This window comes from Hipposideros armiger, unplaced genomic scaffold (genome assembly GCF_001890085.2).
Source record: "Hipposideros armiger isolate ML-2016 unplaced genomic scaffold, ASM189008v1 scaffold_129, whole genome shotgun sequence".
Taxonomy (NCBI): domain Eukaryota; kingdom Metazoa; phylum Chordata; class Mammalia; order Chiroptera; family Hipposideridae; genus Hipposideros; species Hipposideros armiger.
In genome coordinates, this window is record NW_017731479.1 from 2,873,562 (window position 1) to 2,899,784 (window position 26,223).

At 56.1% G+C, this 26,223-nt stretch overlaps 1 protein-coding gene across 2 annotated transcripts in view; it reads right to left on the reverse strand.

Moving 5' to 3' along the window:
* The window catches only part of FAM222A (family with sequence similarity 222 member A), a 57,911-nt gene extending 34,248 nt beyond the window's left edge, over positions 1-23,663 (reverse strand). Inside the window, exon 1 of one of the 2 annotated variants that reach the window (XM_019649154.1) lies at positions 23,581-23,663. The gene's annotated coding sequence lies outside the window, so the exon portion shown is untranslated. Of the gene's footprint in view, positions 1-426; positions 506-23,580 lie in introns of those variants that run through there. The other variant, XM_019649155.1, reaches the window with a different exon arrangement.
* Positions 23,664-26,223: the final 2,560 nt, after the last annotated feature.

Here is a 26,223-nt window from a genome sequence, read left to right on the forward strand (position 1 = left end):
AATGTGAAAGGCCTGCTTGGGCAGAACAATACTGAGATGAAGAAAGCCTAGGCCCTGCCTCTGCCTAGGGAACCATTTTGAAGTGGCTGTCATTTACCCACCCATTCATTCATTCATTCATTCATTCAGGCAGGCAGGCAGGCAGCAAACACTCCCTGAGCATCTTTTGTGGGCCAGTCCTGCGCCAGGTGCTGGGAGAACGAAAATCAGTGGGTGTCCTACCAAAAGGGAACATCCAACCAGAACTGGCCTCCCACTCCCAAATCCAGCCCATTAAAAATGGGCTGGTTTCTCCCTCTGGCCTCCCACATTGCCCTGAAGCGACAGGTGGGCAGAGCTTTCCCTGGTGCATCCTGTGGTCAGCAGTCTGCCCCTCGTCATGCTGGGCTGGCCTTGGAGCCACCTTGGTGGAAGGTGAGTACATACTTGAGCTCCACAGCAGGGTGAGGCTGTGATCCCATGAGGGCCAAGGACTGTCTTCTCTCTCCAGGGCTGCCTACGCTGGCCTCTGTGGCTCCACTCAAGGCCAAAGCCTGGCTGTGGCTTGGAGGGGAAGGTCATGCCGGTCCGTCCCTTCCCAGCATCCAATGAGACTAGGAGGTCAGAGCGAAGGACCAGCCCTAGAGGCCTCAGGGTGGCACCTGTCCTTCTCCTTCTTTCCTACTGTCTCCTTTCTTACTCCCTTCCTGACCCCACTCACCCCTACCGCTTCCCTCTCTCCCCCCACTCTCTCTCTCTGCAGAGCAGCCAGAGGAGAAGCCCACTCCCATCCCCCTCTTGCAGCTCCCTCCCCCATCCCTGTTCCGAGCCTGAGGCCTTCCAGGGGACCCTGTTAATAATTAAATGTTAATCTAAAAAGCAATTTGAGCTGCGGCTAGGCAGATCTGGTTAGAGATTACATTAGCATGGAGGAGGAGAGGGTAATTTTCTTTAACCCCTCTCCTGATCTCTCTCAAGCCCGGGAATCTTTAAGTCACACTGGCACTGCTGATTAAACTGGTGCAGGGCTTGGCTGTGGATAAGGGGGCCTGTGAAAAGTGATTATTTCCCACTGCTGTTTGGGCCACAGCACCAGAAGGGGATTTTCACTTCCTTTTTTTAAGGTGGGGGTGGGGGAGGGGTGTTGCCCCCCCCTTCAACAGGAGGCCTCATCTACTGCCAAGATCACTGCTGCATTCATCCCCACAATTGGAGGTCTCTCCAAAATGCAAATCTGGACACAGAGCCTGTCTAGCTCCCTCTGGTCCCAGGACAGAAACGCCAGTCTCTGGCCTGGGCGACACCTCTCCATTCAGTCCTCACTCACTGTTCCTAGCACCTCGTCTGGACCTGGGTGAGGCACCGGGGCCACAGATACTGGCAGTTCTGGACCAAAAAGTGAACCGACAAGCACTAATTCTGGATAGAGAAGTCCCAAGGCAGGCATCCCTCAGGGCACACCTACCTCTCACCGCCACACTTGCGGGCCTTTGCCCACGCAATCCCTTCTATTTGCAAGCCCTTCCCACGTCTCTAACCCTTGAAATTCTATTCTGGCTTTCAACTGAAGTCCGCGTTTCTCAAGGGTTTCTTGGAGACATACAAGGTGCTTAATAACCGTTTAATGAGTAATCGAATGAATGGGCGCCTCATGTGGCTCTCCCTGACCAGTCCTCCATGGGTTCGCGGTGCTGTGACCAGCGCCCGTGCATAGCAGGTCCTCAGGAAACCGTCTGCTGAGGGAAGGAAGGGTGAGAGGCTGGCCGGGGAGTCAGGGCAAGGAGGGGCTCAGGAAGTGTTCAACTGGGACACAGGGCTGAGGGCTGGGGTTGGGCGGCTGGGCTGGGCCCTTCAGCACCAAGGCCAGATCCCAGCGCAAGAGCCCTGGGGAAAGGGCGGGGCCAAGCCTGGGAGCGTAGTGACGTCAGTCGCCATGGGAACTAACCGTGATGTATTTGCCCTGGGCAGCACTCCAACCTCTCTGGAGATGACATGACAATTAAGCACCTACTTACTGTGTGCCAGAGCCTGTGCTAGATGCTGAGGCAGTGACAGACCCTGACGGGGGGAAGGGAGTCAGAGGGGGCAATTACAAAGTACAGTGACAAGCCAAGATGGGGCCACCCTACCTACCCTGGGGGTATCAAGACAAAAGGACAGCTCTGCTCTGCTGTCTCATAAGGGAGACAGTCCTATGTCCCAGGCTTTGGAGCCAGATGCCTGAGCCTTATCTCTTAACTAAATCAGAGCTTTACTCCTTAACTCTGTGGCGTATGGCAAATCCGTCTCTGAGCCTCAGTTTCCTCATCTCAAAGAGGGGTTAACTCCTTACCACAAATTAGTGCAAATAAAGTGCCAGAGTCGTAATAGTAACTTCCTAAGTGGTAGCCATTGTTAGTATGAATTATTATTATCGTCATCATCAACAGGTAAGTTGGTAGGAAATAGCCCAGCGAAGAAGGCAGTGGGAGGGGTCCCAAGCAGAGGACTGTACAGGCAAGGGTCTTGAAAGAAATTGGTGTGTGTGGAGCAGTTGAAGCAGCTTCAGGTTGTTGGAGAAGAAACCCTCTTGGTGAGTAATAGAGAGCACGCCATCCGTACAAGGACAGGCAGAGTCACCAGGACAGAGGGGACAGGCGCAGGGATCTCCACCTCAAGGTGGGGTGATCAGCTTCCTGTGGACAACGGCTGGTGCAGGGCAGGGAGCGGCTAAGAGAAGGTACTGGGTGGATGAGTGGGTGGGAGACTCATGAAGGCTCAAAAGCTGCCCCCTTCTGTCACGGGGTGAGGGGGGCAGTCGTTGCCACTGGCCACAGACCTGGTGGCGCTCTCCCAGAGCCAAGGTCCCCTTAGGGGCAGCACTTAGGGAGTGAATGGGGTATGGGGGGCTCATTCTCATGCAAATGATCCTTTAGTAAGCCCTAGCTGGGGGAGCAAAGCACCTATATCTCGGACCCCCTCCCCAGCTTCCATGTCCTGAAGCATTCTTCCCTGACAGCCAGAGCTCAAGGTGGCAAGTCTGGGGTGGGGCCAGCTGTACAAGTCATTGGAGACCTCCCCTCTCCTAGTTCTGGCCTTGGCTCTTTAATGACAAGTGCTATCAAGCCTCCATCATCACCTTCCAGAAAAGGGGGGGGGATGGCTGAAGCTGGGGATCAATACATCAGTGTTAGGATGCTATACTGGGGGCTGAGGGAGCCCAGGGGGAAGGCCTCAGCCCAGCATTTTTGGAGAGAAGTCACAGAATCTTCCTGGAGCAACATATTCACAGAGACCAAAAGGAGAGCGAGTGAGCATTACCAGATGACACCGGATAACAGGATAACAGCCTGGAACTCTGTGTGCAAAGGGCAAAAGTAAGACCCATCAAGGAGCTGGGAGGGGCTAGGTGTTCCCAGCCATCCTCTCACCGATTCCCCTGCCCACCTCCATCCCTGTTCCCACAGTTCAGGGTTCACTCCGTGACAGGAAAGGAGAAAATCTAATAATCAGAGCAATAATAGGAGCTAGTTTTTATTTCCAGTGTTCCCCGTGGGCTCAGCATTTTACAGACCTCACCTCATTTAACCTACCCCACACCCGGGAGGAGGAGAGGATTACTATGGTCGCGGTACCCATGAGGGCCTAGGGGGAAGGGGCAGTCCAGGGCCACAGGCTGGTGGGTGGGAGTGCAGGAAAGCCCAGCAGAAGAGATGGGAAGATGATTAGACCCCAAGGGGAGAGGAGGAAGGGAAGTTGGGCCCCAGCACGGATGGCCAGGAGTGCTTGGGGGGGGGGGGGAGAAGCCAGCCGAGGTGGGAGGGGAGGAAAGTGGAGGATAAAAGTGGCTGGTGAAGGCTGGTCTTGATTTTAGCCTGAGGCCAACGTTCAACAGATGCTTCCAGAGGTCAGAATGGTGCAGAAATGAGTGGAGACTTGCGGCAGGGGTTGGGTAACAGGACAGGGCACTCCAGCCCAACAAGGCTGGGCGGGGAATGCAGCGTCTCTAATCCCTTTTTGGGTGGAGGAGATTCCTGTGCGTCATCTGGCCACAGAGTACCCTGATTTTAGCACTGGGGTACAGGGGCCAGACCACCTGGGTTCCAACCCCAGCTCCGCCGCTACCTGGCTTGTGTGACTATGTTTATCTCTGGGGAGTCTGATCTTTCTTCTTTGTGTTTCTCTGTATTTCTAATTTTTCTACAGTGAACATGCATCGCTTGTTTAAAAATAGCATTTTAAAAGGGATTTAACCACTGACCACCAGAATGCTGGGGTGCGTTGTAAATTCACTGACATGACAGGGACCAGCTGCTCCAGGAGGCAGTGGCACCCAGGGAAGGTGGAGATGGGTGGGGAGCCAGGCCAGAGGACAGGAAGGCCTAGAGGCTTTGAAATCCAGGGCTGAAGGGAAGCAGGGAGCTTTCTGGGAGGGGGCCAGATCCGGTCTAGCCAGCCGTCCCGCGGTTCCTGTCAGCACTCTTCTGTAACAGACCCCTGCTCTGATCACACGCCCTGTCACCTCCCAGCTTCCACACGGCTCTACGCGCCATTCTCCACCCTGCAGGGGCCAGGCTGAACCTCTCCACGTGGAATTGTGGAATTCGCTGCCTTCTCCGCTCAAAACTCCCCCACTGGCTTCCATGGCATTTATAACAATCTCCTCGGAGGCCCTGCGTGAACCTCTTCCCCACTCCCTGCCTGTACGGTGCCTCTCCCACTGTCACCCTGCTCAGCTGCACTGGCTTTTCTCCTGGTCCTCTAACAGGGCAACTTGGGCTTCACCCCAGGGCCTTTGCACTGGCATTTTTATTTCTACCTAAATACTCTACAACAATGCTTTCCCATAGAAATATAACAGGTTATACATTTTCTAATAGTACCCACAGGAGAAATTATGTTTAATAATTTAGTTTATTTAATCCAGTATATCCAAAATAGTATCTCTTCAATGTGTAATTAATATTCAAATATTCAAATATTGTACATCTTTTTTTCATACCAAGTCTTTTAAAGCTGGGGTGGATTTTACACTTACAGAACATCTCAGTTCAGACTGGGTGGCGCTCTCTGTGCCAGCTCTGTCTCCTCATTCACACCTCAACTCAAACATCACCTCCTCCGAGAGGCCCACCTTCATCTCCCATCTAAGTCGGCGGCCCCCTGCCCTGGCCACTATCCCATTGCCGTTGTAGTTCCTTCATTGTCATTACCACTCTGAAATTACTGATGAATGATTGAGCATCTATCTCCTCTACTGGAGCACAGACTCCGCTGTGTTTGTACACTGGGGCACACAGTAGGTGCTCAGGGTGGGTAGGTGGTAGAGGATGGGGGTTGGGGTGGCAGCCCGGGGCTCTTGTCCGCCTACCTCATTCCAAATTGTCCTCTCAGTGAGAGGCAGAGGCCAGTACGTGTGCGTGTGTGTGTGTACACACATAGGTGGGGGACGTGTACACACACACACACACACACCCTCATGCCCTCCCCCTGCTTATGAAAAGCAGGCCGAGAAGATGGGCCTCTTTTCAAGATCAGCCCCGCGCAGAAAAACGGCTGTGACAGCACAAAGACGAGATTGAATCAGTGACGGGCCCGATTGCCTGGTGACGGTTACAAATGATCTGATGTGGAAAAGACGGGATCAGATGTGTGCAGAACAACGGCTGCTCGGAGCCCCCACATGGCAGACAATGCGCTGCTGGGCAGGAGGGCGGGCAGGTGGCTCCCAGAAGCTCAGGCCGGAACGTGCCGATGGGTGCAAGGCCCAGGGCAGGCTTAGCATAGAGCAGGCCCTGCCTTGGTGTCGGGCCCTGGGCTTGGCCATGTCCGTGTACCAACGCACTCACGTGAGCCCTGCTTGACCAAGCTGGTCATTTCTGCAAGGCGACGTCAGACACTTGCCGAATGCCTGACACCTGGGAAGAATGTCCCCATCATGAGACCACGTACTCAGCTCTGGGAAGTTGGATGATGGCTGAGTTTTTCTTCATCAGACTTGTCATGTCCAAATACTAAAAGATGACTATGATTTTTGTAATAAGGGAGATAAAAGAAACTTCTCTTTTTTGCACCCCACCAGCCCCTAGCTTTTGCTCTGAGCCTCAGAAGGGAGGGCAGGAGGGGGCCAGGCCCTCTGCCACTCACAGCTCTAGGACAGCCACTAGAACTGGCTCCTACCCTACCTCCAAGGTGTGCGGCGGGGGTCTGAACCTCTGAGTGTGCAATTCCCAGGCTCTCAACCAACTGCTATAAATGTCATCTTACTGCTACCCTCTCTCCACAGCTGTTTGAGGAGGTTGGGTCCCGAGAGACCACATGGCTTGCCCAGGGGTGCACAGCAGTGACGTGGCCGGGCTGGGGCCTCACAGACCCATCTCTAGTCTCTTTCTACTTCAAGGCCAGGCACATAGTATATGCTGAATAAATCCCCACTGAACAAAGGGATATGTCGGGGCCTCTCTTTTCCACCAGCTCCTTGTGTGGCCCAGGGCTTGCGGTCTCCTGCCTCTCTGGCCATCTGCTTTGGGGTCTCTTCCCCCTCCTTTCACTGCACAGTTTACCACCTCAACCCGACAAACCCCTCCGCACATCTGGAACACCTGGACCCCCAGAGAACCGAGAGTGTGCTCGTCAACACAGTGGTGAGTGGGCACAGGGGCAGGGCTGGCAGCAAGTAGGCAAAAGCCTCCTCTCAGACCCACTGTCACACGCTAGTGGGCATGGTCTAGGAGGCAAGACAAGTCCTGCCCCCAGCCGTGTCCGGGAAGCTCAAGGGCTGGGAAGCATCTGGAGAAGGGGGTAGGCGGGCTCCTTAGGTCAAGGCAGGGGCCGCTTCATCCAGCAGTGACCACGTGCTGGACACCACGTCCTGCGAGGCATGGGCATCACCTCTTCTCCGTTCTCTAGTGGGGAGCAGGGGTTCAGAGAAGACGAGCATTTGTCCAAAGCCATCTGGTGGGGGCCGGATATGGAGCTGGGTCTATGTGCCTTGGCAGGGCTATGCCAAAGGAAGGCTGGGATTCCAAGTGGATATCTAATGTCCTACAGGACTGGTCACCCCTGGGGCAGGCACTGGGTCACCTCCCCCAGGTGCCGCCCTGGTCCTGAGTGGTTGGAGTGGCTGTAGGCTAAGACCCTGATGCTAAAGGGGACGTTCTGAGACCAATGAAGTTAGGCATCTACCACCACAACCAGGATGGCGTCCTACCTCTGGTCCTCACTCTCCACACCTTCGAGACACTGCCTGCCTCACTCAGCTCCTGACTGGCAGCATCCAGAAAGGGCCAAGGAGCACCACGGCGAAAGCACAAACCCAGACCTGCTGTGTCTGAACCCTGCCCCTGCCACTTACCAGTAGGACTCTCTTAAGTAAGTCACTGAGTCCCCTGGGGCCTCAGTTTCTCCATCTGAAAAATGGGGCTAGACACCGCACCTTCCTCACCGTGCCATGGTGAGGACTAAGCCAGATAATGGACACACTGAGTGTAATCACTCGCTCAGTGGCAGTGGCTACTCTCACTGTTGCCCTCTCAGGTCCTTGAAATCCACTGCCCGCCAGGTGCCCACTGTGCCAGCAATGTCCACCCTCAGCTTTCACCGTCACGTGCCCGAGATGACAGCAAGAGGCTTAGCGAGGTAGAGGGGTTTGTCTGTAGTCACGCAGAGAAGAAACAGGAGACTGGGGATGCATCTGCAGCCCTGGCCTGGCAACCCTTGAGCTCTAAGACCCAAACCGCAACTCCTTCCAGCACAGTTGATCCTTCCACTCCTAGGGACAAGCCCCAAACATGCCCAGGGGAGCAGGGATGGCTCCACTCACCAAAGCTCGCCTGAGCACCTCCTGTGCGCCAAGCTGTGGGATTGGAGAAGAGTCAGACACAGCAGGGATGGTTAGGCTCACACCCAGCAAGCCCAAGCCCCGGTCAGGAGGAGCTTCGAGGGAGCCCACAGAAGAGGAGTTGTTGCCAGGAGGAGCCGCTTCCTGGAAGAGGGAGCATCTGAACCCCTTGACTGTGTGCTCTGGGGGCAAGGGCAGTGCCTGGCACAGAGCCCAACAGGGGCTCAGGGAGTGTGGTGAGCCAGGTCTTTCAGGGCCAGCTGAGCGGTGGAGGGGTGAGGGCATTCTTATGGAGGGACATCACCCATGGGCAGAGGTAGCACACTGCAGTCATTCACCTACTGAGTCCTGACTTCCCTGAGGTAAGGACTATTATTATCCCAATCTTCCAGGAGGGGAAACTGTGGCACACAGAGGAGCCACTGGCCCAAAGCCATCCAGTAAGGGACTGGCGTATCAGGGATTTGAACGCATAGCACCCACAGCCCCTCAGCATGAGAGCGTGCAGGGCAGAGGTGGAGTGTGTGAGCGGAGAATGGACACGGACTGGAGGAGCTGGGGATGGGGAGGGGCCTTGAAGGCCAGGCTGAGGTCTTGGCACATCATCCATAAGCAAGAGGGAGCCACAGTGGTGCTGGCCCATCTGGGTTCAAACCCCAGCTCTTCACTCACCAGCTGTGCACCCTTTGGCTGGTCAACTAACCTCTCTGTGCTTTAGTTTCCCCATCTGAAGAAAGGGTTTTAGATCAATGATGCTGAATTTTGGCACACAATTAATTTCCTGTGTGTATTAAATTGGAAAAAAAACAAAACCAAACCCTGAAAGCTGGTGAATTGAAGCAGTGCCCATTAGGTTTGGGGACAATCTAGTTGCTGGGCCTAGGGCACGTTTTGGCCCAGGGTGCTGGGCACAGCCTGGCACGCCCCAGCCCAGCCCTGCCAGGTGGGTGCAGGCCTGGGGAGGGGTGGCAGCAGTATCTCAGCCTCACCAGTGCACACGCCAGCATGTGCGTGCGTGCGGCTGTGTGTGTTGCTGCAGCAGCTTCTATGCAAACATGTTAATTTGTTTTCATTTTGTGTTTTTTTCCCCTCGCAGGATAATTGGGTAAGTTTGAAGTCTTGGCAAGGCTGCTGATTATAGCTATTTGGGTGGTGCCCTCGCAGGGCTCGGGCCCTGCCTCTGGCAGTAAAGGCGGCGTCTGGGGTTGTCTTGAGGGGTGCATGGAGTTGCCACTGGGTTCTGGGGGGCTCTTGCTGGCTGGGGATGGGGATGGAGAAGGTGTGACTTCCTAGGACCCCCATCATGCCCTCCACTCAGACAGTACCATATCGCTGAAGGGTGCAAACCCCATCCACAAACATCTCTCCTTTGCCCTGTTAGCTGCGGTCAAAAAAAAAAAAAAAAAAGACATTTGCCAATATTAAAAAGAAAGAAAGAAAGAAAATTCCACCTAAAATTCTCATTGTCTTGTTTCTCTTGAAAACAAACTAAAACTGGCAGCTTTGGAACCACTGAGCCTACATTCCCACGAGGCTAAGTGGCAGCTGCTTTATTCACTGCCACCTGGGTGGCCCCATGGGCACCTGAGTTTTCTATCCTGGAGAACTGCATGGGCTTTGGGGTCTGATGGTCAAAGGCTCAGACCGAGGCTGTACCCTGAGAAACTAAGTGGCTTCAGCGAGTATCTGCCTTCCTGAGCCTCTTGTCCTGTCTATAAACTCCCTGCCTTGCCTTGGGAGGGTTAAAAGGAGTTGGCCCAGTTTTCAGGAGCATAGTAGGGGCTCAGAAGTGTTCATTCCCTTCTGTAGAGGAGGGAGGGGCAGGGGCAGTGGGGGGGGGCGCTTCCTGCTCCTTGCGTGTCCTACACTTGACCCCATCCCCAGACACGCAGCTTTGTCACTAATCTGTTTATATTTGTTTCTTCTGCTAGGCAGGGACTAGGTCTTTGTTTCAGACTTCAATGATGGCATACTATGTGCCACACTGAAGAGCGGGGAGAGAGATGAAAAGACTTGGGGCTCTCGCAGCGGTGAGCAGGGTAAGAGACCCAAGCGGGGACTCCAGGCCTCAACTAGGCATGGGGCATTTAGGGAAGAGGCAAGTGGGAGTTACCCATGCAGAGAAGGCGTGTGTGTGCACGCATGAGTGCACTGGGGAAGGGGACAGTGGAGGCACGCCTTGTGGGAGCCCTAGCCTAAGCAAAGGCCTAGAGGCGGGAATGGCCTGGTAGGTGTGAGCTGGCCCCAGGTGGCTGGAATATGCTGTCAGAAGCCAAGTGGCCTTTGGGGGCTTCCTGTGGGTGGTTCTGGGCTTCCCACAGAGGGGACTTGGTCAGTGTCTGCAGTGAACAGCTGCTCAGTGGGCCAGGTGGTGGACAGGAAGAGGCTAAGGGCAGGGACTTCTTTGTGTTCCTGGCTCCTTGGGACCCTGGGGCCCTTGACCAGTCATTTCAGTTACCTGAGCCTCAATCTGCTGCCCTGTAAAATGGGGCTGTGGCAAGGACCCAACGAGACAATCCTGGCCATATGTTTATGCCCCTGTGAGTTACCCCTAGATCCCCACCACCTGCCCACTGCCTCAGCTTATCGTCTCGCCTCTCCAAGGACATAGGAGGAATGCTGGCAACGCAGGCCACGTTTGTGTGGCCCGAGTGTGCACAGACACCAAGCTGAGCGCTTTACCCGCATTCTGGCATAATGTCCACCAATGGTGGATTCTATTTCATTCCCGTTTTTAAGCCAGGGAGATCGAGGCTCAGAGAGGGTTCAATGGGTAGGGCAGGCCTCAACAAGGTCCTGTGCTTGGCCCCCACTGAAGCCACAGCTGCTGGCCTAGAGCCTGCCCAGGGAGTGAAGACAGCCAGCAGCCGGGCAACAGAGATGGGCACCTCAAATTGCAGCCCTGGGTCCCGAGACCCCAGACCAGCAGGGCGCAGATCCTGGCCCTGTGACTAGCTATTGGGAGTATGGCAAGTCACCTGTCCCCTCTGAGCCTCAGTGTCTTTCTGTCCCATGGGACTTTCTGTCACTGCCCTTTACCTGCGGGGTTGGTGGAGTGGTTGGCCCAGTAATGGCACATAGTAGGCCCACAGCAAACCCAGTAAATGGCTGCCAGTGGCTCCATAGCAGCCAGAGGCCCCCAGGAAACAAGAGAAAGGCAAAAACCACAGTGGAAGGAGGCGGTAGAAGAGACGACGACAGGCTCCTGGCCAGTCCCCTGGGGTGGTGGCGGACCTCTGTGGAGGACTCGGACCTCCCCAGTCACACAGGGTGGCAGCTGGCAGCACCCCCTCCCCCACTGAGCGCCACACAAAGGGGCCTCTATTCCCGGCTCTGAGCATTTATCCCTGGCCGGCTGGGCTGCGCCGCCCTCTCCCCACCCCACTGGCTGCCCACCCTGGCCTGAGCCCGCTCAAGCCTGCACAAAGGCTGATGTGTCCCGACAGGGCCAGCCTGGCCTCAGGAGACCCCGTTCACAGAGAAACAGAGCGCTCAGAAGGGTCCCGGGCAGGGCTCGTAGTGAGTGGCAAGGCCACATCCAGGCCGCGCTGGGGAGAGGGGTGGGAAGACATGAAAAGGACTTCGGAGTGGATGACGCTGCCCATGAAGCCGGCTCCAGCTCCTCCCCCATCCTACCTGGGGAAGCTTAGGTCAGTCTGGACCTTGGTTTTCTCATCTGTACAATGGAGACCGTGATAATAACATGCCTAACTTTCTGGGCTGCTGAGGGTTCAGTTAGGCGATGTGAGGCCTGGCGCACAATTAGCATCCAGAACCTCAGAGCCACATCAGAGGCACCTAGGGCAGGGGGCTGGCAGGCAGTGTCCTGGGGCTTGGTTAGGGATGCTCTCAGCCCTTCCTCAGCCCTACCCTGCTAACCTGGGGGGCCCAGGCCCCTGAGGAGCGAGGGGGAACGGCACACCCCTTGTAGACCACTCCACCCTCCACTCTCCATCCAGCAAGGTCCATGTGTGTTGGTGCTGACCCTCAGGCCAGGGCCACTATTGCCCCTGGCCCACCTGCTGACAATGGGATGACAGTAGCTACTGTTTGCGAAGCACGTACTGTGTGCTGGAACTTGTAGCCCCGTCATCTCCTTTCAACCCTATGGCTACCCTGAAAGGCGCAGCAGGAAGGCACAATGGCTATGGGCTCTGGAGTCCAGCGACCCAGGTCCAAACCCCAGCTCGCCCACTTCTGGCTGTGGGACTCCAGGCCTCACCCTCCCTCCCTGTTGATCCTCGAAACGTCTGTGCAACAATCCAATGAGAAAAAGCCTGCTTGAGGCCCTCAGCCCAGAGCCCAGACCCAGCAAGCTTGAAATCCTGACCACTGGGCTATTTTCCCCAACTCACAGATGGGGAAACTGAGGTGCAGCTGGCAAGGTGCAGTGCCTGGCATGCAGGAGGGAGGCAATAAACCCGATGGATCGTTCTAGGAGATGGACTCAAGATTTGAAGCTAAGTCTACAGGACTCCGAGCCCCTCTTTTCCCTTTGAGGATTTTGCAAACATTTTTGAGCCGTTTGTTCTTGTTTCACAGATGTCCTCAAGCTCCATAGGCCACGTGGCCTGCAGCGGGTGGGACAGGAGACCCAGGCCTTGAGCCTGACCCATCTCTCTGGCTAACCCCCAGGAGAACCTCACCCTGCCACACAAAGTCCTCCTTTCTCCCTCCCACCCAGTCAGGGGCGGCCAAGTGAACAGCGGAATACCAAATAATTAAGCTGGCGCGCACCATCCGGGCGCCCGGGAACACTGTGGAGTTTCCCTTTTATGTTTATAGCAATTGTATGAAAATGTGCAACATGAAGCGGCACCAGCTGACAAATGAGACGAAACAGACAGGATTCCGGGCCGGCTTTTTTTTCCGGGCCTGATTGGCATTAATTGTGAGCGTTTACAAAGCACAGCTCGGCGCCTGACATTTGCTTCAAGCAAACGTTTCCTTCTAATAGTTTTAATGATTACAGCGGGAGCTGGTGATCACCGCCGGGCAGGGAATGGGCTGCCTGGCTTGGGCTCCTGCCAGGGGCCTGGCTAGCCTGTGCTTGCCCGGGTCCCAGGGGGTCCCACTTTCCCCTGCTACCTGTTGCAGGAGGGCTGCACCAAGTACTAGGCCTCGGGGGCCTGCGGCATAGGGACTCCCCACATAGGGCCTGGCTCCTGGCACACACCGAGTTGCAGTTTATAAAGTTGATGGGGAAACCTACAGGTACAGTGATCCTGGGCACAGAGCTGGGGGAGAAGGGAAGGAGGGAAGGGCAGTGGGACTTGGCTGGCCTGGCTCTGAGGCTGGATGGCCTCAGATTCCTCATCCTATAATGGGGGTAGGAAGGACCCCACACGTGCTGCCTGCTATTTCCCTGCTGTCGGATCTTGACCAAAGTCCTTCCCCACTCTGGTCTAAACTTCCTCACCTGCAATGTGAGGGACGGGGACGGTCTGCTGGAGTCACAGGGGTCAGCTCCGGCTTCTTTCCAGCTGCATGACTTTGGGAGTGTCTCCTGAGCTCTCTGAGCCTCAGCTTTTCTCATTAGTAGAATGGAGTTCATAATCCCCCACGGGTTACACAGTGGTTTCCAGGCTCCAATAGAAAGGGTGTTAAAAACCCTGAATTGCTGGCAAGCCAAGAGCCTGTCTCATTCCCTCCCTGGAGGGAATACCGCACTCATTCATTCATTCTTTCATTCATTCAGTAAACATCAAGTGTCCTGATTAGAAAGCTGGGAAGACACCCAAGAACAAAGCGAAGACCCTCCCTTAGGGAACAAAAGTGACAGACCCATACAGAAGCATTTCACATGCAGCATCCCAACTTCTCATCCCCATTTTACAGAGGAGGAAACTGAGGCACAGAGCGAGAGAAATGACAGTCTGAAGTCATTGGGATGAGGCGGTGTGACAAACCCTGGCAGGCTGCCTCAGAAGTGAGTCCTTTCAGAACCCCGACAAGCAGCCCACTCAGGACCCAGGTGGAAGTCCTTTCTGAGGGTCTGGGGAGGGCTGACTCTGGGGTGGGACTCATCTGTGAGCTGGGCACCACAGCAGGAGGCCTGGACCCTGGGGAGAAGAGAGTCTGTGAGCGTGAGCAGCCCGATGGGGAATTGGTCCAGCTTAAAATCAAAGGCAGTCACTGAGAATATCCCAAACCCCTCCTGGGGTCCACTTCCTGGGCTAGAAATGGGTGAGGAAGTGCCTTGTCCACGGGCCCACAACACACTCATTCCCACATTTCCATCAACATTGTGCAATGCCCACTCCATGCCAAGTCCTGCTCTGGAGACCATGCAAACAGCAGCAGCGAGGTGGTTGGGAAAGGGCAGCAGATACAACAGCTGCGTGGCATGTGCAAAGGCCCGGAGCCGAGAGAGAACCCAGTGGGTACAGGAACTGCTGGGAGTTTGCTGAGGCCATAGCCTTCTCTCAGCAGGCAGGCCCCATGAGCCCTCTTACCCCTGCCCCACCTGGCCCCCTGACTTTGCCAGGCCCACCCTGCAGGAAGCCTCCAGGGTAGGTGCCAGTTCTGTGCTCGGCTCCAGCCAGGAAAACCTCAGCAACTATTTCTTTTGGAGTCAGTTTGGGGGGTGGGGCAGGGAGACATTTTTTTTTAACGGGGATTTTTTTTTTCCTTTGCATATGGTGGCACAGATGGGCCCATGATCCATAAAAACTGTTTGCAATTAAACTCCTACTTTGCATGGCTGGATATGTCAGTTGTCTGAACCACGAGCACGGGGCTCCACACTGACAGGGAGATGGGACTAGGGGCAGGGCGGGGCCAGATGCTGCAGGATGATGGGCAGAGGCCCAGGAACCTGCTCTGGGCTTGGGGCCCGCGCTGATGGGATGTTGAGACAACCATGCCAGCTCCCTCTCTGGGCATCCCCTAGCCCTCGCCAGGAGTCGGAGTATGGCCAGGCAGCTGGGGTGGGACTTGGCAGGGCTTCCGTGCCCAGCAGAGATTAGGCCAGTGCCGGGTGCCCTGGCTGGGTGCGTGGGTAATGAGGGTGGACAGAGTGGAACGAATCACCCAGAAACTGGGTCTGGGACTCAGGACAGGAAGGAGGGTGGTGGGGCAGTGTGAGCCGTAATGGGGTCCTGCAGGCAGGGGCGATGGCAGGTTCAAAGCTGAGAAGTCAGGACCTCTGGCCCAGTTGGCAGAAAGGACCGAGGAGAGTGCCAAGAAGAGCTGCCAAGGGCCACCACTGGCTCCTTCCTCATCCCCAGGGGAACTGGCCCAGCCTCCCTGTGGCTCCTTGAAGCGGGCTCTTTAAAGCAGGTAGGGAAATCAAGGCAGTCACTGAGAACATTGCAGGGACCTGGGCTTGCCTCTGCCAAACCAACAGGCTCTCTGCCTGTGGGAGCCTGTTCAGAGGGCTTCCGGAATGGGGCTGAGGGGCCTGCACCCCTTCCACCACTCCTGGGCTCGAAATGCCCGTCTGTCACCCCAGGATGCTTGCTTGTTTGGGTTCACAAATGTATCATTTGGCTTTGGGAAATCCTGAGAGAGCTAATAATTGTTCCCTGATGAACAGAAATAAGGCCTTGATACCCTCTTCCCCCGCCCCCTCCAAGCTGGGAAAGAAAAGTCATAAAAATAGCTTGTTATCTCACCTATTGAGGCTCCGACTGGATGTTACTGCTAATTGGGTATAACATCCTTGTCTTGTTCTCTCAGAAGCTAAATCAAGAAAGCGCCACTGCTGCGAACTAATTATATCTCCGGCCTGCAGCCTGCAGCTTGTCTCTCCCTTTATTGAGTTAAAAAATGGTCATGAACCTTCATCTTTTATCCCCCCAAGCGCTGGGTCCGGGCTGCCCGCCAGGCACAGCAGCAAGGCAGGGACAGCACTTCAGGAAGGTCTAGGAGGGGTCCTGGGGACCGGCAGCGGGGTCAGAGTGCTGGGAGCGAAAGCCTCTGCCCCAGGTAACTGCCTGGCTCCTTCCCCAGCCCCACCGCCAGACCTGGTGTCCAGCTTTTCCTGGAAAGAGGGACTCTGGCCTCTCCTCCTTTCAGTGGAGCACTTCAGTCCAGTGAGTATTCATTATTCATTTAGTCACTCAACAAACATTTCTTGGATGCCTCCCTACTGGGTACCAGGCACTGTTCTAGGCTAAAGCTTCTAGTAGACCAGAGGTAGCCCCAAGCACCAGCTGACCGCACCCTGGGTTCATGGAGATGTTGAATAAATACACTTAGACAGGACTGGGTTACTCCTCTGCTTAAAGAGCCGCTACAGTTCCCTACTATGGGGAGGCAAAGCCCAAATGCCAAGACTAGCACTAGCCCTGGCTTCCTCCACGATCCCCTCTCTCTCCCTGTTCCAGCCACATCCAGTCACACACTCCCTCCACCTAAACACTCCTGCCTGTCTGACTCTGAGCTGCTTCTCACGCTGTTCCCTCCACCTAGAAGGGCCCCCTTCCCTTTCCTAGAAGGCCCAGCTCTGTCTTTAATGACAGCTTTTAATGACAACCAGCCTTTAATGACAGTTCCTCCAGAAAGGCTGCCCTGTCTGCCTGTGACTTTCAGCCCTGCTCCAGACTGGGGACTTGGAGACCTGGGTGTGAATGCCAGCTCAGCCACTCAGCAAGTGCATGACCATACTCTACTTGACCCCTCTGAGCCTTGATTGCCTCATCTCTAAAATGGGCTAAGAATTCTTCCTAGAGGTGCTGAGAGACACACTGCAGGTGTTCTGCAGAATGATGAAGGAAAGGGTGCCCGTGAAGGACCCGGCTCTCAGGAAGAGCTCAGTAAATGCTGTTATTGTCATTTAGACTGAAAGCATCGGGAATCCGCCTGGAGCACTCACACTGAGCATGTGCTGGGCTGCGTGGCTGGGGACACAGGTCTCTCTGGGAGATGGAGGAAGGTAACAGACTCTCACAACACCACAACTCTCATGGCTGAAGAACAACCCATATGCTAGATAAGATTTCCCAGAATCCCTCACTTTGGTACCCTGGTCCTCTGAACCATGCGGAGAAGGGCCATAGGGACACCTGAGTTCATCCAGGCCAGGCAAGCAAAACGGTTTCAGCTCATAGATTGCTGCTGACTGCCCAGAGCACTACTGGAAAGAACCCCGCTGATTGATTGGTGCTGCCTGCCCAGAGCCCTGGAAAGAACCCAAGGTCAGGAAAAGAACTCAGCAGGGGAAGAGGGCAGCAATTGATTGGCGATGCCTGCCAAGGGCACAGCAGTGTAGGGAAAACCAGGCATGCCACAGAGTCGCCACCCTTGACATTTTACAGAGGACATGGCGGAGGCCCGGCTAGGATGGGGGGGTGTGACCTGCTCAAGGTCTTGTAGCTCATAAAGACAATAGCTCATCCGGAACTGGTCCCTTCAGCCCCTGCCCAAGGATCCTCCTGTGACAGCCCCACCCAGCTCAGTGCCCTCACAGGCAGAGGACAGGCAAAATCTTGCATGGATAACAAATGGGATTCTGTTGACCTGCCATGTAGGCACTTCACCTCCTTGAGCCCGCAGTTTTTTCATTTACACAACAGGGATAAAAACACCCTTCCCAGAACCATATGAGGATTAAATGAGAACAAAATGTCTAAGCCAGAAACTCAATCGAGCAGACTGCAGACATCAACAGTGTCCTGTGATTCCCATAATAGGCAAAGGTGTTTAGACAGAAGCTCCCAAAGCCTGCAATTGGAAGTGCCTCCACCTCCAGGGAGCCTTCCCTGGCTACCCCGTTTGAATAATAATTTCCACCTCTGATTTCTCAGCGTACTTTGACAGACTGGGAGCCCCAAAGGGCCATGTCTGGCTCATTCCCTTCTATCCCCCTGCTCCTGGCACAGTGCCTACAGGCTGTGAATTCCTGTATTGTGGCAACTAACCCACTGTACTGTGATGGTGTGTTGGAGGCCATGCCACCTTTCAAAGCAACTGGGCTTGTTCATCTTTGTGTCCCCAGCACCTGGCAGGGAGCCTGGCACAGAGCAGTGAATCTCTCTAAATGAGCGGATGAATAAAGAGCGAAAATAGCAGTTCCTGTTTACTGCCCACTTGCTATCGGTTACTGCCAAGCCTCACAGCTGCCCTCCAAAGTGGACTCCTGGCTCATCTGACAGATGAGGAGACTGAGGTCATGCAGATGTTGAGGGGCAGGGCCAAGTCCCAAATTCAGGTCCAGGGACTGCAGGCCCAGAGGCCCTACCACCTCTGCCTCCTCCAGTGCCAAGCTCTGACCTGGACCCTGTGGGGCAGCTGCCTCTGCCTTGGCAGCAAATCTTTGAGCAGACAGCTGGCAGCTGGACCTCCCTCCTCTTTTTCCTCCTCCTCCTCCTCCTCCTCCTCCTCCTCCTCCTCCTCCTCCTTCAAGGGAGGCCCTCCCCTCACCACAAACTCTGGGTCATTAAATTCTACGTCATTAAGACCCCATCCCCAGGTGCCTGTTCATGCCAGCCTTGGCCTTACCCCCTGACCTCTCAGGCCTTAGACCCCTGTGCCCTCTATATAATGGCAGGGACTCCCAGGGCCCCAAACAGCTGCTGTGGCCAGGATGGTTTGCTATAGGGCCAAGGTGACTGCCCCGGGGGCTAAGCCTGGCCCATCCAGCTCTGAAGGGCTCAGTCAAGTTCACCTGAGTACTCTGCACACTCAAGCTCATCCCACCCACAAGCCTGTGAGAAAACTGCTATGATTCTCTTGAACAGATGAGCAAAGTGAGACCCAGAGAGGTTAAGTGGCTTATTTGAGCACACACAGCCAGTGAGAGTACAGGAGACGGGGTTCCACCCCAATCACACTCAAGGCCCTGCATACCCTCCTAGTTTATCTCCCTTTTACCTCCACCCTTTTATAAGCTTCCCCTGCCCTCCTGGTCATGCCCCTTGGTTCTCAAGCTCCCTCTTGCCAGTGACATCCCCACTCACTCTACGCTGGGAAGATCCACCCAGTCTTCAGGGAAAAAGCCCCCTACACACACCCCCCAACCCTACACACACCCCCCAACCCCGTTAGGAAGTCCTCCAGGACCAGCGGCAGATTTCTTCTCTTTGATGTCTCTCCTTCAGCCCTGCTCTGGCTTTGAGAATCTGACTTAGTTGCAGACCCATCTTACTCCCCATGGAGGTGGTGGGCCATCTGATTCCTTAGAGCTTTGCCACCCAGAGAGTGGCCAGCAGGATGCTCGGGCCCAGGCTGATGCCAAATGTTTACCACATGGAACCACAAGAGGGTGGAGGAGGAGGGAGCTGGAACCCCACTTCTGGCTACCAACAGACCTCATACTTCTGCCATTCTCTGGCTGTGTGACCTTGGGCAGTGACGGAACTTCTCTGTGCCCCTGTTTCTTCCCTGGTAAAATAGGGTAGCAACAGCACCTGTATTTGTTAGGGCTATGACGTAAGCCCTAGAAGGCATCAGAGAGGTGACCTCTACCCAGGCATGATCACCACTATTATTTCTGTCAGCACCCTACCCCAGTGGCCAGCACAGGAATTTGGGGATCAGAGAGACTCAGGTTCCGGCCTGAGTCTGATTTACTGGGTGTGAGATTCCGGGCAGGTGGCTCACTCCCGAGCACCTCTATTTCCCCATCTCTGTAATGGCACTAATTCTGCCCATGGGAACGCAACACCCCATCTCCGCATCGTCTTTTGTTCCAGGCACGCAGTAGGCACTCAGACATTTCTCAAATCATGAATCAGTGGTCCAGGTGGAAGGAATCCATCCCCCTTCCAGCCTCTTCCCCTGCCCCAGCCTCCAGAATTCCCCTCCCCACCCCCAGCCCGTGCAGACTAAAATAGTCATTAGGCAGATTTCAAAAGATGTCAGTAGCTTATAATTATAGTCGACACCCTTCTGAGATAAAAGTGATTACCTTGGATGCAAATCACTTAGCAACCAATCAGGACGGTGGGCGGTGCCCGCGGAGGTGACCGGCCGGCTTGCAGCCCTCCTCCCGCAGCCCGCCCCGCACAGGCAGAGAAAGCGCACAATAGCTCTTGACACGCAAATGGGTTAACACAATAAAGGCGGCTCCGGCCTCTGCTGGGGGAGAGCAGCAATTCCCGGCCCGCGGGAGGTAATAAAGCGGCCCTTTTGTGCGTGCCTCCTCGTTCTCACCCCCGCCCCAGCCCAGAGGAATCGCCGCCTGATTGAATTACGGTCCATGAATATGAGCTGCTTCACTCGCTTCCTCGCTTCCCCCGGTTTGTGAGGGATTGGAAGGCAGAGGAGGCAGGAAGGAGGTTGGGGAGGGGCCCCCTGGGCAAGCCCCAGTGCCTCCCCCCACAGGAGCTCAGATGGGAGCCACGTGTGCCCACCACGTGGGGTGCCCTGGGCAGGTGGGTGGGAGACCCATCAGAGGCAGCTGAAAGGGTGAAAGACCTGCCCTGGGATCTTTGATCTTTGGCTCCAAGAGAGACTGGGAGAGCCATTCAAGGCTCCGTTCTGAGGATGAGACTAACAGTCGCCACAAGAATGTGCATTTATCCAGTGCTTACTGTATGCCACCACCTACCTGTTCTAAGCCCTCACTGAATCCTTACCACACCCTGGGCAGTGGGTGCTATTATCAGCTCTTTCTCACAGAGGAGGAAACTGAGGCTCAGAGAGGCAAAGTGACTCACCCAAGGTCACACAGCCAACAAGTGGTTGACCCACTCCACAGCCTGGCTGTTTATCATGAGCCATTGTCCACCCCCACGGGTTAAGTAACCTAGCCCAGCCCCAGTCCAGAACAAATGTGATGCTCAGAAGGGATAGGGGATGGGAGAGCTTACATGGAATTAGACAAGTGATAAGGATTACTGGGGCGCGGGGGTGGTGGGGGTGGGGGCAAAGTAACCTTGAGAGAGGGGACTGCCCAGATAGCTGACAAGGCTCACCACCAGACAAGGCAGCTGTAACTGGATCCTCTCCCCTGCTTAAACCTCCCCTATTCTAAGCCTCCAGGACACAGCCATCCCAGGGCCACCCCCTCCCCTCATTCAGCACACCCCAGCACTCACAGGCATGCTACATGGCCACTCCCACTGCCCAGAACACTCTTCCCACCCCTCGGCCTGGTGGATCCCTATTTGGCCTTTCTGAGAGTCACATGGCGCCCCTCCTATGGGCCCTTGGCAACCGTCAGGCTAGGTCAGGAGCCACATCTACCAAAGTTGCCCTTGCCCCATTTATATACCTTCTTGCCTTCCCTATCAGCTGGGTGCCTACCAAGATGGTTGGCCCCTGGGATGGCTGGGGGCAGCCTCACACCCCACCCCAGTAAGCCCACAGGGGCAGATGACAAGCAGCCTAGGACTGGCTCTTTCAACCCTTCTTGGCAGGCTGGTTTCAAGCCATACCTTCCTTCCCTCAGTTCTGCAGAAAGAGGGATGGGAGTGAGGGGAGCAGGCTGCCCACAAGGCCAGGGCAGCAGTGGCTAGATAACTCTGCTCAACGTATCCTGTAGGGAATGGGGGAGCAGAATTCCAACCTGGGTTTTAGGGTGACAAGGCATCTATCTCAGTGAGGCCAGGCTCTCTCCATAGCCAATAGTCGCTGACTCTTGCAGGGACTCTGTCCAAGAAATGGGGGTGCCTCCCCTCTACCCATGGAAGGGGGTGGGAAGACCTGGGGACTCTGGACCCAGTGTAATTCTAAGCCACACCTCTGCGGTTGTCAGGCTGAACACCCACAGCCCATCACTTCCTCTCTCTGAGCCTCAGTTTCCTCATCTGTATAACGGACCCCAGCACAGGAGGTGCTGCAAGTTGTAACTGAGATCCTATGAAGTGCCTGGCATATAGGAAGATGCTGGGTAAGCTGGCACTCCCTCCTGCATATTGCTTGGTGCTATTGCCAAACCCAGGGAAGGGAACAGAAGGAATCGCCCAATTCTGACAGCCTTTCCCTCCGCCTTGGCTGTGGAAGTGTAAATACTCCACGAAGAACCTCCAACTGCTGTGTTTGTGGATCTCTGGCACACACTCTGAGTTTGTTTCTAAACTGGGAAGCTTCAAGAGGCAGGGCAAACAGCCCTTCTGCCCACCTCTCCCCCCATCTGCTATTGCTCCTCTGTCCTTAGAAGCCTGTGTGTTTAATGATACCATTTCAGCTGGAAATATCATCTCCCTGCCAAGCCCCCCAAAGCGGCTCCACTGATATTTATTGACCTGTTAATCTAGCTAGAGCCTGGTAGGAGAACAGAAAAAATGCTTGCTGCATTGAGATGGGGCCTGGATTCTCATAATGACCTGAGATACACTCCCCTCTGCTCTCACCCCACCCCATGCCACTGAAGCAATGACACAGTTCTCTAACCTTTTCCTAGAAATGTGATCACAGCAGTTTCACCCACATCCGACACTGGCAAATTGCTGGAAGGAACTTAGAAGAGGAATCAAAGAGCCAGCAGCAGCAGGATGCTGGGGGGCGGGGAGGGGGGGGGGGGACGGGGCGGGGGGCGTTCTCAGGGCCTTCACAAGGAACAGGACCAGTGCTGGGGTGTACTGGGGAGGATAGAGGTAGTACCTGACCCCTGTCAAAGCTGGCCCCTTCGCAGAGACACGCTTATTCAGACCTTGGCACTGATAAGCCTGACTTGCCCTTCATTCACTTAATGAGCACCACATGGAGCTTGTCAAAATCATCTTAACCACCAAAAGGAGTGGGGCAGTCAGAAGTTCAAGCTTAGCCAAGGCCCCTAATCTTGGCCTTAAACAACAGGGGACCCCCTGAACTTGAGAGGCAGAAGCAGCTCCTGTGCACTTTCCCTGGCTGGGGGTGGGGCACCCACGTTTTCCTGAGCAGAAGTAGCCTGTTTTAAGGCAGGGGGCCCACAGCTCTCTGGGGACCCTGGGAACTTCAGCCTGCTGGGGGGGGTATGTGGTGGGGTTCAGGGAGGTGGTCTCTGTAGCATCCCTTTGGAAAGCAGCAAGTTGCTGTTTGGGAATCCTAAGCCCCCAGGCACTGCCAGGCTATATGACCAAAGCTGAACACCTGTCCTTGGGGGGCGGAGCATCAGCAGGGACAGCTGGTGCTGCCTCCCTCCCTCACCTCATCAGGGCTCTGGGGATTTAGGTCAGAGGGCTGCATTTGGGGTGGGGGGAGTCTGCTTCACCCCTCCACTTCCCAAAGGCATCCAGCCCGCCCATGGTTACCATGAGCCCTGCCCCTGGTTACCACGACCCCCGGCCCCTGCGGCCTTGGGTCAAGGCAGGTCCAGTCGCCACGGCAACCCCAGTGGCGTGGGAGGCCTGGTAGTGACGTCACGCCGCGGCCCCACTGGGCACCCGCTGTCCCTGCGAGTTTTTTTGTAGGAACGCAGGCTGTAAGGGGACCATGCTACTGTCTAGCCTTAGAGAGTACGATCCTCAAAAGCGGCCACCTGCATAGACGAGACTCCACAGACCCCTCTGAGCTGATGTCCCTTGAAAATCTCAGATGTGACTTGGGAGAACCCCAAGCTGTCCCATGCTGGGTGTCCCCCTCGTCAAACAACAAGACACGGAGTTCCTGGGGAATTTTCGGAAGACTGAACCGCTACCCCCGCTACCTTTGTTTGTTGGTTTTAGGGGTGGGGTGACCTCTGGCATATGCCCAGCCCACGGCCCAGCAGAGTCCCCACAATGGGCTCCCAACCTCCACGCTGGCCGGTTGGCGAGTCCAGACAAGTTGTGTGTGAGAAGGAAAGGGGCCGTCAAGAGGCACCTCTGCTTCAGTATCCCTAACAGCCCCAGGGGCTCTTTATTTCCAATCTGGACTGCCCCGACACCGGGGGTTGCCTCCAGCTCCAACCTGGAACCCCACCCCGCGGAACTCACCGGATCAGCAAGGCCGTCGAAGGGCCCCAGGTCTCAGCGGCGACGACCCTCCGTTCGCCGGGTCGCAGCCATGCAGAGGTGGCAGAGCTGCCTGAGGAAGCGCCTCTTGGGGACTGATACCTCTCTCCGGGTGGGAAAGGACGCTATCGGTGAGGGCGATCCAGGCGCCAGCCCGCGCAGTCCGAAGTCGGGGGTGGAAGGTCTCTCGGCTCAACGGGGGTCGTGCCCGCCCGGAAACCGGGCCGCGCGGGCGCTCAGGCGGCGCATCCTCGCTGGGGCCTGTGCTCACCGCGTCCGGCGGGCGGCGCTGCGCCTCCCCTCGGGGTCCCGCTCAGGGCTGCAGCTCGGCCCGCGCCGCTCCCCGGGGCGCCCTCTCCGCTGGCGCCGGGAGCCCGGCGGCCGCAGCCCCTCTCGCCGGCCCCAGCTGCAGCCTGTCTTTGTTGCTTCCTCTCGCTCGACCGCCCGCCGGCGGCTTGCAGTCTCCGGGTTCGCCCGGGGTTGGGAGGGGGTCGTCTCCTTTGGGGTTGCACGCACCTGCAGCGGCCGGGGCGCCTCGCTGGGCATGTACCGGCCCCCGGCAGGTTGCAAAGAGCGGCGGCGAGAATGCACCGGCCCCTCCTCCTCTTGCTCCGAGCCCCGGGAGTGGGGGGAGGGGAAGCCGGAGAGCAGCGCTAGCCGAAGCGGCGGCAGCAGGAGGCGGAGGCTCGGATGCAGACCCGGGGACCTCCGCGTCGAGAAATAACCGGTCCGGGTGGAGCAGGGAGGAGGTGGGGACGGCCCGGAGGACGGTGCACCAGGCGCGTGAGCTCGCTAGGTGCAGTAGGGGCGGCGCGCACTGGGCTCTCACGCGCCCATGGCCCCGGGCGACGCGCGGGGGCTCCCGGGGCCTCAGCCTCGCACCGCCTGGCGCGCGCCGGCGCCTCGCCTCAGGCCGAGTGCCGCGCGCTTCGCCCCGCAGGTGGCGGGCCCCACTCTTCGCCTCCTCCGGCTGGCGCGCGCAGCCTCTTCGCAGAGCCGCCAGCCCGGCTATCCTGCCCGCTGCTTCGCTCCAGCCCGACTGACAGGCGAGAGCGCTGGCAGCAGTCGCTGCGTCTCGCCCCCCGCCAGCCCCCTGCGGTTCGGCCCAATCAGCAACGGCCGAGAGGCGGTTACCAGGGTGACGCGGCGCCGCGTCCTGCGGGGGGCGTGGCCGGGGGCCGCCACGCGCGCTTTTCGCGGCAAAATTCAAAGGCCGGCAGGGAGGCTCTCCAACCTCCTCCCCCAACTGGGGCGAGGCGGGGCAAGCCTCGGGAGGACTGCAACTCCCGGTATGCAGCGCGCCGGCGCCGGGCGGAGGGGCCTCGACTGGGGGTGCAGGGCATGCTGGTACTTGTAGTCCCTTAGTCGGGAACCAGGGGTGGAAAAATCAGTATAATTTATTGAGCACATATTTAATAGCAAATTGTTTAAAATAATAAAAGAAGCTAACATGCATGTAACGAGGTACTTTACCTACTCTTCACACACTACAATGAGGTAGGTTTTGTTATCACCCCCTTTTACAGATGAGAAAACTGATATGGTAGGTACTATTACTATACTCCCAACTTATAGACAAATTTGAGGTTAAGAGATGTGACATGACACTCTATCTTGGAGTACTTTGCCTCAAGGAATATTTTTTGGCAGTGATGGATTTTTGGCATCACACTTGAGAAGCTCTCTGGAGCACTAACTATAACCAGACACCATGCTGAGCTCTTTATAAATTCCACCTCCATGGAATCCTCACCACATACATGGATGGCAGGCATCGGTATTCTCCCCCCACTTAACAGATGGGGAAACTGAGGCACAGTATCACCTGAGGTCCAAATTTTGAATCCGTCAAATTATACTGCACCTTGCCTTAATCTAAGCAGCTTCATAGGCTCTCATTCCTGAGAGCCCACGGATGGCCCGTTTAGCAGTCCCATTGGACAGCTGGCGAACAGAGTCCTGGGAGGAACAGTTCCCTCCTCAGTTGCCATGTGTCACACAGCAAGTTGGGCAGGCAGCTTTCCAGGAAAGACCTCAGGATCCCTACAGAAATGTAAAGCAGCAGCCATAACTCCTCCCATAATCCTCAGGCTATGCTCCTGTGACCCCCCCCCCACCAACCTGGCAACCTGGAGTTCCACGGAACCTGGGTGGGATTCCAGCCCTGTGGGTTCCAGCTAGCTGTTGGCCTTGGACATTTATCTTCACGACTCTGTGCCTCAGTTTCTTGTCTGTGTATCATAATTCCTACCTTACAGGGTTGTGAGGGCAAAGTGAGTTATTGCGTGGAAAAGACTCAGAACACAATAAGTGCTCAATAAACCCAGCCGTAGTTATCAAGACGTGGTGGGCTTTGGAGACCCTGGTGAATGTACTCAGTGGGATGAGCTCATTAAAGTTGGCCTTGGCCTACTTCCAAGAGTCAACCCACCCCTACCCAGAACCTAGGAGAGGCACCCGCGGGGGAGCTCCAGGGCCGGCCCAAGTAGGCCACCTGCCACCATATCTAGGGCAGGAGCTGGCCCTGTTTCAGGCCGCCAAGCCGCTGACAAGTGTGCGGTTCCCAAAAACATGCGGCTTCCGTGCCCCGTTTTAGTTCTCCCCGCCGTCCCCCTAACCCCTCTT